This window comes from Panthera uncia (assembly GCF_023721935.1).
Source record: "Panthera uncia isolate 11264 chromosome A1 unlocalized genomic scaffold, Puncia_PCG_1.0 HiC_scaffold_17, whole genome shotgun sequence".
NCBI classification, from domain to species: domain Eukaryota; kingdom Metazoa; phylum Chordata; class Mammalia; order Carnivora; family Felidae; genus Panthera; species Panthera uncia.
In genome coordinates this window covers 40128712-40140605 of record NW_026057577.1, presented here as the reverse complement: position 1 = coordinate 40140605, position 11894 = coordinate 40128712, and the positions used below count along the sequence as shown (strand labels likewise).

Below are 11894 nucleotides of genomic sequence, written 5' to 3'. Positions count from 1 at the left end.
AAAAAAAAAAAAAAAAAAAAAAAAAAAAAACGTTGAAAAAAAATAAAATAAAATAAAATAAAATACAGACAAAAAATGCCAGGAACTAATATGCAATTATAGCAAAGGATAAGGATACCAGATTAATATACAAAACCAACTGCTTTAGTATATAACAGTAATGAACAAGTTGAATTTGAAAATAAAACACATTACCATTTACATCAGCACTTAAAAAAAGTGAATAGGTATAAATCTAACAAAATATACAGATCTCTGTGAGGATAACTACAAACTCTCATGAACAAAAACCAAAGAACCAAATAAATGGAAAGATATTTCACATTCATAGATACTAAAACTATTGTCAAGATGTCAGTTCTTCACAACTTGATCTAGAGACTCAATGCTAAACCAATCAAAATCCCAGCAAGTTATTTTATGGATATTGACAAACCAATTCTAAATTTTTATATGGAGACTTTACATTCTATACCTAGAATAGCCAACATAATATTGAAGGAGAAGAACAAAGTTGGATGAATGACACTACCCAACTTCAATAGTATACTATATACTATATTATAAACCTATAGTGATCAAGACAGTGTAGTATTGGGGAGCCTGGGTGGCTCAGTTGGTTAAGGGTCCAACTTCAGCTCAGGTCATGATCTCACAGTTCATGGGCTCAAGCCCCATTGCAGGCTCTGAGCTGACAGCGTGGAGCCTGGAGCCTGCTTCAGATTCTGTGTCTCCCTCCTTGTGCTCTTTCTCTCTTAAAAATAAGTAAATAAAATATTCAAAAAAAGATTTAAAAAAAAGTGTAGTATTGGCAAAAGAATCAATCAATGGAACAGAACAGAGAACCAAGAAACATCCACATAAATAGGGTCAAAAGGCAATACAATGGAGCAAAGACAGTCTTCAAAGAATGGTGCTAGAACTAAACACCCACAGGGAGGGAAAAAAAAAAAGAACACAGATCCAACTTTACACCCTTCACAAAAATTAACTCAAAATGGATCACAGATCTAAATGTACATGCAAAACTATACAACATCTGGAAGAAAACATAGGAGAAAACATAGATGACCTTGGGTATGGAGATGACTTATTAGACACAACACCAAATGCATGATCCATTAAAGAAATAATTGATAAGCTGAACTACACTGAAGTTAAAAACTTCTGCTCTGCAAAACGCAATGTCAAAAAAAATGAGAAAACAAGCCACACACTGGGAGAAAATATCTAAGAACACATCTGATAAAGGACTGTTAACCAAAACAAAGAACTCTTAAAATTCAACAAGAAAACAAATCCAATTAAAAAATGGGTCCAAGACCGTAACAGAGACCTCAAAAAAAGAGATACACAGATGGCAAACAGGCATATGGAAAGATACTCCACATGATAGGACATCAGAGAAATGCAAATTAAAACATTAAGATACCACCATATACCTATATGGAAGGCCCAAATCCATTAACACTGAAAATATCAAATGCTAGCAAGGATATATAGCAACAGGAACTCATTTATTTGATGGGAAGGTAAAAGGGTATTGATATTTAGCAAGACAGTTTGGTAGTTTCTGACAAAACTAAACATACTCCTACCATATCATCTAGCAAGAGTGCTCCCTGGTATTTACCGAAAGGAGCTGAAAACTCATATCCACACAAAAACCTGCACATGGTTGTGTTTATAGCAGCTTTATAGCCAAAACTTGTAAGCAATCAATACATCCATCAGCAGGTGAATAAATTTAAAATTGTGCTACATCCAGACAACAGCATATTATTCATTGCTTTAAAAAAAAAAAAACTGAGCTATCAAGCCATGAAAAGACATGGAGGAAGCTTAAATGCATATTACTAAGTGAAAGAACCCAATGTGAAAAGCCTACATACTGTATGATTCCAACTGTGTGACACTCTAGAAAAGGTAAAACTATGTAGACAGTAAAAAGAGCATTGGTTGCTAGGGGATAGGGGAGGAAGAGAGATGAATAGGCAGCACACAGAGGATTTTTAGGGCACTGAAAATGCTCTTTTTGATACATGATGGATACATGTCATTATACATTCATCCAAACCCACAGAACATACAACACCAAGAGTGAGCTATAATGTGAACTATGGACTTTAGGTGATTATAAAGTGTCAGTGTAGGTTCAACTGTAATAAATGTACAAATCTGGTTGGGAATGTTGATAATGGGGGAGGCTACGCAGATGTGGAATAGGTCACATGGGAAATATCTACGCCTTCCCCTCAATTTTGCTATGAACTAAAACCGCTCTAAAAAAATCTAGTCTTAAAAATTTTTTTTTAATTTAAAAATATCATGGTTAAAATGACAAATTTTACGTTGTATGTTTATTGTACCACAATTTAAAAAAAAAAAAAAACACGTCATTTTAACTGCTATAGACCCATGGTCTGGGTTGACCACAAAAGCCCAAATGCAAAGATTTTTTGTGAATCCTGTATTCACTCATACTGAATACACAATGTTCTGATTTGTCACTGAAATAGTTACCATGATTTTTTTTTTAAAGGACAGAGTCAGATAATTAAAAGCTACACGTGAAAAGTAAAACTCTTAACAGTAACAGGTGGTTACTTCTAACACAGAGGTGACAGAGTTTAATCAAAACTGCAAAAGCATATCAGAAAGTAAAAATATTAGTTCAATGACCTCACAACAAAATTTTTCAACAGTAAGACGCATCACGGACAAAGATGACAGATTACAGTATGGAAGGAAATATTGGCCATGTATAAATCAGAAGAGCACAAAATCTAAAATACAGGAGGAATGCCTGCCAATCAATAAGAGAAACAGAGCATGCATAATAGAAAAAATGGGCTAAAAACATGAAGAGGCAACTTACAGGAGAAACCTAAAATATTACCAATCATATGAAGAGATACTTCAGCTGTTAATCAGATAAATGTATTTACAACAATGAGATTTTACTTTACACCCAATAGGCTGGCTAAATTTAGAAGACTGAATAGTATCAAATATCAATGGAGATATAAAAACCTTTATATCCAACTGATGGGAGTATACACTGGCATAGTTATTCTAGAGAGCAATTATTAAGTATTCAGTCAAATTAAGTACACATACACCCATGACCCTCTAATTCCTCTCCTGCGTCCATTACCCAAAGACATTCTCACTCCAGTCTATGAAGGGATATGTACAGAAATGTTCACCTTTGTGGTAGTGGAGGATGATAAGATGTATTCTCAGGGTCCATTATGGGAGTGGGGGTGGGGTGTAAATAAAACTTGGAGACAAAGGGTATTAAATACCTTGCAGTAGTTAGAAACAATGAAATCAATGATCCATTACAAGTAAGTCTTAAGCATAGTGGTAGGGTGGGAAAGAATGAGATCTTTACCTCAATTACGTTTTTCTAAGTACACGTATAGAAAAAACAGGCACACAAAACAGCATGTTTTAAAACACACATAAAGAAGAACAGTTCCTTTGGGGGAAAAGAGCACCTGATACTCCCTTACATAAATAGCTCATCTAGGACTAATTCAAATCATTCAAAAAAGGGTAATGAAAAAAATCAGTAAAGGCAACATAAGATCTGTGACATACTGGGGTGCCTGGGTGGCTCAGTCAGTGAAGCGACAGACTTAACTGACTCAGGTCATGATCTCAGAGTTTGTGAGTTCAAGCCCCACATCAGGCTCTGTATTGACAGCTCAGTGCCTGGAGGCTGCTTCAGATTCTGTGTCTCTTCCTGTCTCTGCCCCATTGTGTCATACAATGAGATAAAGAGAAGGGAATGACAAAAGAGGAAAATTAAATAGGAAACAGAGTTTAAAAAACTTAAATCTTAGGGGCACCTGGGTGGGTCAATTAAGCATCTGATTCTTGGTTTCAGCTCAGGTCACGATCTCATGGTTCATTAAGTTCAAGCCCCACATCAGACTCCATGCTGTCAGCGAGGAGCCTGCTTGGGATTCTCTCTCTCCCTCTCTCTCTCTTTGCCCCTCCACTGCTTGTCCTCTCAAAATAAATAAACTTAAAAAAATAATAAAAATAAAAACATAAATCCTCTTGACAAACACTAGCTAATTCCTCTCTAGGGAAACTGCTCTCCCCAACAAAACAGCCTGGCCCTGGCCCCATTACTTGATAGAGGAGCCAAGCATTCAACAAGCTGTGTCCATGCACATGAAGTTGATTTCCTACCAGCATTTTTAATGGTCCACTCAAATACAAAAAAAGCAGGCAAGGACAACCTTTGGCCCAGCCGGCTCCAGTAAGAAAGGCTCCCCAGGCAGACACCTAGACTTGGTGCTCGGCACAGGTCGTCAGGCTCTGGCTTGGTGGCCAACATCCAGGATCTTCGTGGGGCAGCACTCCTTTCCTTAGTGGAAAGGAGTCTGGGGGTCACACTAAACTCCAAGTTTAAGTTCTGAACCCTGACATGAAGCAGTGATGCCACTTCTGAGGCTTGTCCATGGCTGTACTCCTGAACAAACTAATCATGGACCAGGTCAACTCAAAAGTGAGCCCAGCCTGGACCAGGGGCACCCAAGCATGGCAGGGGCAGACAAGGGAAAGGAGAGAAATTGGTCTGCTGCCTGCGATGGGTCTTAGAGCTCAGCCAGTTTTACATCATAGTTACTGAATCCATACTAAGTGTTTTAAAAAAAATTTAAGATTCTGAGTGGTTGAAATGATGTCTGGCAGCAGCTTAAATATAATTCAGCCTGCTAAGGTGTTACTGTTTGTGTTGAGTATAACAAGGAAGGAAGACAAGTTAGAAGGAATAGGATATGAAAACATAAGCAGAGTAAACATTATTTAATTATTTACTATTCTGTTGTAATTGTGGTTTAGAGGGATTGGCCATTTTTTTTTTTTTAAATATCTTATAGACTTTCATATTGACCGTATTTCCTGATTACTTAACAAATTCATCAGATTATTAATTTCAAAACAGTGTCAGAGCACCTGGGTGGCTCAGTCCATTAAGTATCTGACTTCAGCTCAGGTCATGGTCTCGCGATCCCTAAATTCAAGCCCTGTATCAGGCTCTTGTGCTGACAGCTTGGAGCCTGCTTTGGATTCGGTCTCTTTCTCTCTCTCTCTCTCTGCCCCTCCCCCCTCACACTCTGTCTCTGTCTCTCAAAAATAAACATTAAAACAAAAACTTTCCAAACAGCGTTAATAGTCTCAACCAAGAAAATATAATTACTAGAGTTAAATATTCAAAAGATATGTGACACCTTTATGGAAAAATTATAAATAAACAGGAGATAACCAGGCCCATATATGGAAAGACTACAGTAAAGATACTTTTTTAAAAAGTTTAGACAGAGAGTGCACTTGTGAGTGGGTGAGGGGCAGAGAGAGAAGGGGAAAAAGAGAATTCCAAACAACCTCCCTGTTGTCAGAGCAGAGCCTGATGCCAGGCTCAATCTCATAAACTGTGAGAACATGACGTGACCCAAAACCAAGAGCCAGATGTTCAACTGACTGAGCTACCTATGTGCCCCAAAGACACTTTTCTTCCTAGTTAATATATAAATTTACTGCAGTTTTATCAAAATGGCAGTAAGATTTTTCTGAATGTAAATACAGATACTAGGGGCCCCTGGGGGCTCAGTCAGTTAAATGCTGACTTTGGCTCAGTTCATGATCTCGCAGTTCGTGGGTTCAATCCCCTCATCGGGCTCTGAGCTGACAGCTCAGAGCCTGGAGCCTGCTTCAGATTCTGTGTCTCCCTCTCTCTCTCTGCCCCTCCCCGACTTGCACTCAGTTTCTCTCTCAAAAATAAATCAATTTTTTTTTAATTTGTTAAATAAAAAAAAAAAAGTTTAAGGGGCACCTGGGTGTCTCTGTCGGTTAAGTGTCCAACTTCGGCTCAGGTCAGAATATCACAGTTTGTGAGTTTGAGCCCCACCTCAGGCTGTGACAGCTCAGAGCCTGGAGCCTGCTTCAGATTCTGTGTCTCCATCTCTCTCTGCCCACACTGCACTGCCACCCCTGTTCACACTGTCTCTCTCTCTCTCTCAAATATAAATAAACATTAAAAAAATTTTTTTAATTAATACAGATACTAAATTTTTATCTGGAAAAATAAGGTCAAGTATATGATTCTGAAAGAAGAACAATGAAGGGGGAATCATCCTAGCACATAATAAAACTTACAATAAGCCCATAGAATTAACAGAGCTCTATTTGTGCATGGATAGACATACAGAGCAGGGGAAACCAAAAGAGAACACAGATGCAGACTCTACTGGGTTGAACAGTGTCTACCCAAAATTCATGTCCTTCCTAGAACTTCAGATTATGACCTGATTTAGAAGTAAGGTTGTTGCAGATGTAACTGGTTGAGTTATCATACTGGAGTAGGGTGGGCTCTTAATCCAGTATGACTGGTATCTTTATAAGAGTAGATGCAGAGACCCAGACACACAAAGGGAGAAAACCTTGTTACAGTGGAGGCAGAGGTTAGAATTAAAGAGCTTTCAGTCAAGAAATACCAGGGATCAACTGCCACCACCAGAAGCTAAGGGAAAGGCATGGAACAGATTCTCCGCTAGAGGCTTCAGAGACCACATGGCTCTGCTAACACCTTGATTTCAGACTTGTAGCCACTAAAACTATAAGAAAAACAATTTTTATTGTTTTAAACCACCCAGCTGTGGTGCTTTGTTACAACAGCATTAGGAAACTAATACAGAAACCTTCAAAAGAAGTGTTGGGACAAATGACCTTTCTTTTTGGAAGAAAACATTAAGGTAGACCACCAATATACACCATTACGTTCCAGATAAATTTAAAATCTAAACAGAACAAGTAAAACTTAAGGATTTTGGAAGAAAATTTTGAATATCTTTGTAAACTAGATATAGAAAGTTTTCTTACAACACAGAAAGCAAAATAACCTAAGAAAAGATTGATACATTTTCTCAAAACTGAAAATTTATGTACAATATAAGCATAAATAAAAGAGAAGACATACAACACAATATATAGCCTAATGTAGCCAACAATTAATCAATACACAAATTATGTAATGAAATCCTAGAAATGAAGGACAAGTGATCCAGTTAAAAAATAGGCAAAGGATATAAACAGGCAGTTCACAGTGCTCAACACAAATGGTCAATGAATAAAATGGAGTAAAAATTGTGACATATTCAGATAATGGAACATGATACAAAATTAAATCAGTTCTGTATATATCAACATGGACAGATCTCAAAATGTCAAATAAAAACTGCAAGCATAGTAAAACAAAGCATTTGTGCATAAAATACAAAGTAGTACTTATTTATAAGTACTTATGTGTATTTAAAAATTAAAAACTGAAAAGTTACTACATGCATTATATTTGTTTCTTGAAAGAGAGAACAGATACAAAGAATATTCAAGAGAGACTAAAGAGGATTTCAGTTTCATCTGTCATATTCTACTTCATTAAAAGGAAATCTGAGGAAAAATGCTAAATCAGTGGTAAATACTAGGATACATGTTATAATGTTCCCTAATTTTTTGACTCTTAAACTTCTGAAAATTAAAGTAATAAACAATGAAAAATAAAAATAAAAAACACAGAAAACACAGGAAAGAAAAAACTCTAAGTAACAACAGAAATAACCTTCAAATAAAACTTTAACAATCCTCAGAGAAAAAAATAACACAAGGAAATTTCTCAAAAGTGCAGAATATGTATTTCAGATTTAACAGGCTCATTAGGTGTCTTACACAATAAATAAAAAGTCCCACATCAAGGTACATGATTATTAAATTTTCAGTATTCAGAAGACAAAATGAGATCCTAAAACTTTAGAAGAATTCAGAAAAATAGTCATACACAAAGGACCAGAACTCATTAGAATTTCATGTACAATAAGGCAATATGAAGTCTGTGGAGGAAATTATTTCCAACCTGAAATTTTATTCTTAAACTATTAAGCATGAAGGTAAAGACACTTGTAATATCTCAAATTTATGTCCTATTCTTCCTTTCTCAAGATGAAAGAAAACTGACTCTACCCAAGTGAGGGGGGGCGTGAAAAAAAATTAAGACAGAGAAAACATGGGATCCATGGAAAACTGAACAGGAATGAAGAAGAGGTGAAGTTATTAATTCTTGGGATGCGAGCCAAGAGAGCAGCAAGTCTACTAAAACCAAAACAGAAGAGAACATAACAGAGCATACTGTATAAAATAACAAAGAAATGTAACCATAACATATTGTATGTCTCAAATGAGAATGATGCATACATAGCCATGCAGATATAAAAAACGAATTTAGATTTTTAAGCAAAAAGTATAACTATTAGGAGAATGGAAAGGAAAGAAGTGTGAGGGAGGTTGCACGAGGGAAGGGGAAAGGCTAAATACTCATGATAGATACTGAGTTAAATGATGAATGAGAAAGGGAACTAAATGTTTTCAATTGTAAGGTGTGAAGTTACCAGGTGACATTTTAAAATCAGTTAACATGAGGGGCGCCTGGATGGCGCAGTCGGTTAAGCGTCCGACTTCAGCCAGGTCACGATCTCACGGTCCGTGGGTTCGAGCCCCGCGTCAGGCTCTGGGCTGATGGCTCGGAGCCTGGAGCCTGTTTCCGATTCTGTGTCTCCCTCTCTCTCTGCCCCTCCCCCGTTCATGCTCTGTCTCTCTCTGTCCCAAAAATAAATAAAAAACGTTGAAAAAAAAAAAATTAAAATCAGTTAACATGAATTTTTTCCACTGAATTTTGCAAAGAATAAGATTATAATAGTTGACTTAGGAGGGTTTCTATGACTATCATTAAAAGCAACATGCATTTTTTTTTTTTTTTTGACAGAGAAACCATGAGCGGGGAAGGGGCAGAGAGAGAGAGAGAGAGAGAGAGAGAGAGAGAGGATCCCAAGCCGGCTCCACACTGTCAGCAGAGAGCCAGAGGCTGGGCTTGATCTCACGAATCATGAGATTTTACCTGGGGCAAAACCAAGTCTGCCACTTAACCAAGTGATTCACCCAGGCACGCCAAAAGCGATATGCATTTTAACAAGATTCTATTTAAGATTGTTAAAAGGATGTGGACGGTAGGTAAACAAAGGAAAAGCAAGACACATAGCTATGATAAAAAGGAACATGTACAAGCTTTCCAGTTATGGAATGAATAAGTCACAGTAATAAAAGGCACAGCATAGGAAATATAGTAAATTGTATTGCAATAGAATTGTATGGTGACAGATGTGAACATAACAATGTATAAACGTGTAGAATCACTATGGTGTATATGTGAAACTAATTTAACATTGTATGTCAACTATACTTCAATAAAAAATTTTTAAAAACGTGTATATAATATGCCATTGGAATACAGTTATGTATGTAGGAATATATGCAAAAATCTAAAACATCTCAGTCAACATACTCCCAATGGTGGCTTAATCTGGGGGCCAAAATTTCAGGTCATTTCTTTCCTCCTTTGTACCTGCATTTAAGGGTTTTTTTTTTTTTTCCAAGCGCATATTTAGGTATTGGCGTAGACACATTCATTAGCTTCATATGCATTTCTATAATAAAAAATCTATTTCTATGAAAAAAAGAGAGCTATGGGGCGCCTGGGTGGCTCAGTCGGTTGAGCGTCCGACTTCAGCTCAGGTCACGATCTCACAGTCCGTGAGTTCAAGCCCCGCATCAGGCTCTGGGCTGATGGCTCAGAGCCTGGAGCCTGCTTCCGATTCTGTGTCTCCCTCTCTCTCTGCCCCTCCCCCGTTCATGCTCTGTCTCTCTCTGTCTCAAAAATAAATAAATGTTAAAAAAAAATTTTTTTTTAAAGAAAAAAAAGAGCTACAAAAAATACTTGTAAATTGCATGCTTACCTTCTTGTAGATAGCATTTTTCATTACCTGATTTCATTTCATTTGCCTAAACATTCAGAGATCTAATGCTAAAGTTGGTGGCTGTTTCAATCTAGCTTCTTCAAGATTTCACCACAAAACAATGTTCTACTTTGATATACATCTAAATTTTAATTCCTTTACAAAAATTGGTTTTCAGCACCTGAAAGAATAAGGTTTCTCCTGATGATATAGTAATCTATGCAAATAAAACACAGATTCTTTTACCTATTTGTCTTTTCTGGATATTTCAAGTACACATGCATGTAAGTAGTTCATAGGATGGAAGCAAAGTTAGCCTTCTGCTGGGGTTTCAGCAGGCAGCAATTTCATCAACTTTTCTTAATCTGAATATTCTATATTAAACCACTACTTTTAAAAGTTTATGTAAAATAAATACATCTTGACAACAGCAAAAGCATCTCTTAACTTCTGTCAAGATAATTACTTTGAACTTAAGGTGAACATGGGAATTAAAATTTGCTTTTAATTTTTATTTTTTTATTTGAGAGAGAGAGAGTGCAGGCAAGCAGGGGACAGGGGCAGAGGGAAAGAGGGAGAGAGAGAGAGAAAATCTTTTTTTTAAGTCTTTTCATTTACTTATGAGACAGAGACAGCATGAGTGGGGGAGGGGCAGAGAGCAAGGGAGTGAGAGAGAATCCCAAGCAGGCTCTGCACCCCAACTTGGGGCTCGAACTCACAAACCGTGATACCATGACCTGAGCCAAAACCAACCATCAGATGCTTAACTAAGCCACCCAGGTGCCTCAGGAAAGAGAGAATCTTAAGCATGATCCACACTCAGTACACAGCCTGACCTAGGCCAAAATCAAGTCAGACACTTAACTGACTGAGCCACCCAGACACCCCAAAACTCATGATATCTTGATGGCTTCCCAGGATTAAACAATTATCCTGACAGGTCACTACTACTGCAACTTACTTCAACAACCTTATAGCCTACAAGATACTCATTTTATTTTTTTAGCGTTTATTTACTCTGAGAGAGCATGAGGAGGGAGGGGCAGAGAGAGAGGGAGAGGGAGAATCCCAAACAAGCTCCATGCTGTCAGCGCACATTATGGTAGGGGGGATTGATCTCATCAATTTTGAGATCATGACCGGAACCAAAATCAAGAGTCTAGCACTTAATAAACTGACCCAACCAGGTGCTCTGAGACTCATTTTAGACCTAAAGACACCTGCAGGTCAAAATGAGGGAATGGAGGAACATTTATCACGCAAATGGATGTCAAAGGAAAGAAAGCTGGAGTATCAATACTTACATGGGACAAACTAGATTTTGTTCTTGTATTGTTTTTATCCTGTTTTGGTATCAGGGTAGTACTGGTTTCATGGAATGATTCTGAAAGTGTTCCCTCTATTCCATTATTTGTAAAACTTTGATAAAGAGTATCATTAATTTTTTTTAATATTTGGTAGAATTTACCAATATAACTATAAGGTCTTGGGCTTTTCCATGCTGGAGTTTTGATTCTTAATTCAGCTTCATTCTTTTTATTGGTCTAAGAAGATTTCCTATTTCTTGGATTCAAGATTCATGATTCAATCATGGTAACTGGTGTGTTTTTAGGAATTATCTGTTTTATTTTCCTAAATTATCTGATTTGTATTTAAATGTATATAATAATCTGTTATCACACTATGTATTTCTGTGGTTATCTACCGTCTTCTCTTCCATTTCTTTTCAATTTTGAGTCTTTTTTCCCTAGTTAATAGAATTAAAACATTGCCAATTTTGCAGGGATTTTTTTTGAAAAACTGGTCATTACTTTTAATGTTATGTAACTGTTTATTCTATGTTTTTTGTTATTTCCTTCCTCTACTAAGTTTCAGCTAAGTTTATTCTTTTTCTAGCTCTCTGCAGTGTCATGTTAAGTTGTTTAACTTTTTTTTTTTTTTAACGTGTATTTATTTTTGAAACAGAGACAGAGCATGAACAGGGAAGGGTCAGAGAGAGGGAGACACAGAATCTGAAGCAGGCTCCAGCCTCCGAGC

General features: G+C 36.9%; 1 protein-coding gene across 5 annotated transcripts in view; it reads right to left on the bottom strand.

Annotated features, from left to right (window-relative positions):
* DDX4 (DEAD-box helicase 4) overlaps window positions 1-11894 on the bottom strand; it is an 80963-nt gene that overhangs the window by 58898 nt on the left and 10171 nt on the right. The gene's annotated exons all lie outside the window — the stretch shown is intronic.